The sequence below is a fragment of the Gavialis gangeticus genome, unplaced genomic scaffold (assembly GCF_001723915.1).
Source record: "Gavialis gangeticus isolate Ggan-Ray unplaced genomic scaffold, GavGan_comp1, whole genome shotgun sequence".
NCBI classification, from domain to species: Eukaryota; Metazoa; Chordata; order Crocodylia; family Gavialidae; genus Gavialis; species Gavialis gangeticus.
The window spans coordinates 107,115,015-107,118,813 of record NW_017729031.1 but is presented as its reverse complement, the minus strand read 5'-3'; the positions used below and the strand labels follow the sequence as shown (position 1 = coordinate 107,118,813).

Sequence of the window (3,799 nt, the reverse complement as noted above, 5' to 3'; positions counted from 1 at the left end):
TCCCCTCTATCAGGCACTGGTCAGACCGCAGTTGGAGTACTGCGTCCAGTTTTGGGCGCCACACTTTAAGAGGGATATGGATAACCTGGAGAGGGTCCAGAGAAGGGCCACTCGTATGGTTAAGGGCTTGTAGGCCAAGCCCTACGAGGAGAGACTAGGGCACCTGGACCCCTTCAGCCTCCGCAAGAGAAGGTTGAGAGGTGACCTTGTGGCTGCCTATAAATTCATCATGGGGACGCAGAAGGGAATTGGTGAGGCTGTACTCACCAAGGCGTCCCTGGGGGTTACAAGAAATAATGGCCCTAAGTTAGCAGAGGGCAGATTTAGACTGGAGATTAGGAAGAACTTCTTCACAGTTAGTGGCCAAAATCTGGAATGGGCTCCCAAGGAAGGTGGTGCTCTCCCCTACCCTGGGGGTCTTCAAGAGGAGGTTAGATAGGCATCTGGCTAGGGTCATCTGAACCCAGCATTCTTTCCTGCCTGTGCAGGTGGTCAGACTCAGTGATCTATTGAGGTCCCTTCCGACCCTAACATCTATGAATCTATAATTCAGAATAGCTAGAATTTTTCAGGAAGGCATCCTATGATGTAGTGTTAATGGCATCCATCACTTCTATAATACTGATCTAAGGTCATTACGAATTCATGAGCTCATTTTCCTGGATGAGCAATGCTTTGGCTTCTCTGACACACTGAAGGAGTAACTCAAGCTCCTAACAAAAGTAGTGGGAGGAAGGGGACCTTTTATCCCTCCAGCCTGCCCTAAGGTCTTTCAAAAGCTTTTGAATGCATATGTGAAACAAGTGTCTCAATTTGACCAATGGCCTGCCTAAGATAAGAGAAAATCCTTCCAACCAAGCAACCACCTAATGCTTCCTGCAGTCTCATATTCTTTAATGAGTTCGGGCACTAGAACACCAGTAACTGAGTGCTCTACTTGAGTGTTCTCTCCAAGACAGTGAGTGCCTTTCCTAGTGCCTTCACACAGTTCAAATACTTAAAATGTTAAGGCTTTGGAGATGCTCAGTTACACAGCCTCCATCCCCACCTTCTACCACCATTTTAAGAAATTAAACAAATATGTACAATATAAATGAGGAGGTAGAATAACCCTCTCTAGCTTACCTGTGTTTTGGGACATGCTAAAAGATTAATTGTATTAGTTTGTTGTTCCATGTTACAGCATTAGTCAAATCCCTCACCCATTGCATAATTTTTTTTCAGTGCTTGCTGGCAAGGAATCTTTTTTAAATTTGGGTAAATGAATATGCAAACTGCATAATGATTATCAAGTAAGAGCCTAATATGGTAACTAATTTGATTGCCTGGATAATTCTGTCTGTACTACACAGTCTGCAACGTACCGCAATCTCTCTGTTACCTCCACTGAGAGTAGCACGTTAGTTTGCCATGCTTGTTTATGTATGCTGTGTTTAATTTTACAGTTTGAATAGATTAAAAGTACTCGGCTTGCTACCATATTGCCAAGATACTCAGTTTTTAAAAATGACTTCAGTTCCAAAATGAAGAATTTTATAGATATATCTGGTTCTTCACAGGCCTCCTGTGGTGAGAGGATCAAGACATTCCTTGTTTTTGTTTGCAGCAGGGTCAGACTAACTTCTGACCTCTCTTAACTTTTGAACACTTAACTCTTTTTTCAGCTTGACACTTTCCTTACAAAAATATTTTGTATATAGATATACATAATCCTTAGTCCATTAGTATGTGAAGAAGTCTGTAAGTAGAAGGAGTGTCCCACTGCCGGTACTGTTTTTTCTTTCTTACTTGTGGTGTTCCATTGCAAAGCTAATCTAAATGCAAGGAAGGAAGAGCGTTTCTAAAACTAAGGTGATGTTATTGACTATCTTTTTCCCTGATTACCTCCATGAATATGTTAAATTGTATGTTTATAAATCATGTTAAATCTTTTAACTAGAGAAGAGCATGCTTCTGTCTACTGTTTTAAAACCTGACAGATGAATTCAGTTTTTATAGATGCCTTTTGCATTCTTACCTTAGAAGACATTTGGCAGCCCTAATGCGATCTTTGCCACTGTAAAGTATGTAGGGGCACCTGGTGATTACAGCAGGGAGCAAGGGTATATTTATACCAACTTCAGAGTGAGTCGGGCACTCCAGTGATGAACAAGCCTTGCCCATGTGTGTGCGCCAAGTTTGCAAATTAGCTTGTGTATATGGCTTGGGAGTGAGCCTGTGTGTATGCTTCAGCACTGTACTGAGGCTCCCTATCCCAAGGTGTGCCAAGCCTGATTCTGAACCACCTTTGGCTCATTTGTGGACCTGGGTGTGTACAAGTGGGGCTTGTTTCTATGCGCAGGCTCACTGGGAAGGAGGTATGGACATACCTTTTTATTAGGGCTGTGCCTAACGGCTGTTTCAATTCAGTTTCGGATTCGATTGTTTTGGAGGACAGTGATTCGTTTTGGTGTTTTGGATCACTGTCCTGTTTCGTTTTGGCCGAGTCTCCTACAAATCTGTTCCAAATGTGCTGCAGGCTTCCCACAACACTACCCAGCTGGGCAGGGCTTGGGGCCCCAGCGGGGAGCAGGACGGGAGCATGGGCCCTCTTAACTGGGTACCAGGTTTCAGCAAGCTGCCACTGCGTGTTGGGACCAGCAGCAGCACTGCAGTCTTCTCGGCGCAGGCTGCACCAAGCAGCTGCTGCTGGCCCTAACCTGTCCATGCCCCCTGGGAAGAGCTGGGGAAATGATCAGAGAGCTGGGGGATCGAACCGGGAGCTAGATGTCAATATTAAAGCAGTCCTTCCCCACCTTTTTTCCCTCCCTCTTCTTAGTTTTTGTTTCCCTGCAAGCCTGGCTCTGAAACTCTGAAATTCTCCAAACCATTTCTGAAACATTTTGGAGTCTTCTGTTTCAATTCAGATTTGGTGTTTTGGGCGCCGCAACAGCCTGAAACGCCTCCGAAACGAAATGTCTGCTGAAATGTCGCACAGCCCTACTTTTTAGGTCAGAGCTTCAGGAATTTATAGCTGCTCTGGCAAACAGACTCCAACTTTGGGAAGGTCACTTGGTTTGTCTCTCTCACTTTGTTCAGTGACACAGCTTCTTTATGCTAAGGGTGCCCCAGGGTATCTTGTGTTCCTCCAGAATGGAGATCCAGCAAAGCTCAAACTTTTTTCAGACTGATGAAATAAGGTCATACTAGTATGTATCCTAAATCTGCCTTCTCAGTCAAAATTCATAATACACAGGATACCCACCCACACCCTGCCTCCTAGTTAGTGCAGAACGCTTGAGGAAAAGTACGTGTGACCTGTGTAAGAAAAATCTAATTCCTCTATCCCTCTGTGAAGACAAAACTTGTCTTCCCCTAGAGGACACTGGGCATGAGGCAGACCTTTCACACAGTCCTTTCTTGTGTGGGTTTAGCGTGTTCAGTTAATTTTGGACTATTTTTTAATGCTATTCAATAATTACTTTTTTTAAGTTATAAACTTACCACAGAATCATAAATTATACATTGGCATTGAGCAGCACATTCTAATGCTGATGTAGCTGTAAGAAGAGCTTCACCGTCACATACAGTAGGTATTTGGGGGAGACTCTAATGCAGATTTTAAATATAGAGTAATGCTTTTTCAGTGTCATGGCCCATTTCATAGTTTCTAGGGTCGGAAGGGACCTGAGCAGATCATCTAGTCCAACCCCCTGCCATGGCAGGAAAGAGTACTGGGGTCAAACGACCCCAGCAAGGTGTTCATCTAACATCCTCTTAAAAACCCCCAGGGTAGGAGCCTGTACCACTTCTCTTGGAA

General features: G+C 44.1%; 1 protein-coding gene across 1 annotated transcript in view; it reads left to right on the top strand.

The window, feature by feature from the left end:
- Window positions 1-3,799, top strand: part of NSF (N-ethylmaleimide sensitive factor, vesicle fusing ATPase) — a 145,540-nt gene that overhangs the window by 54,156 nt on the left and 87,585 nt on the right. The window lies entirely within an intron of this gene.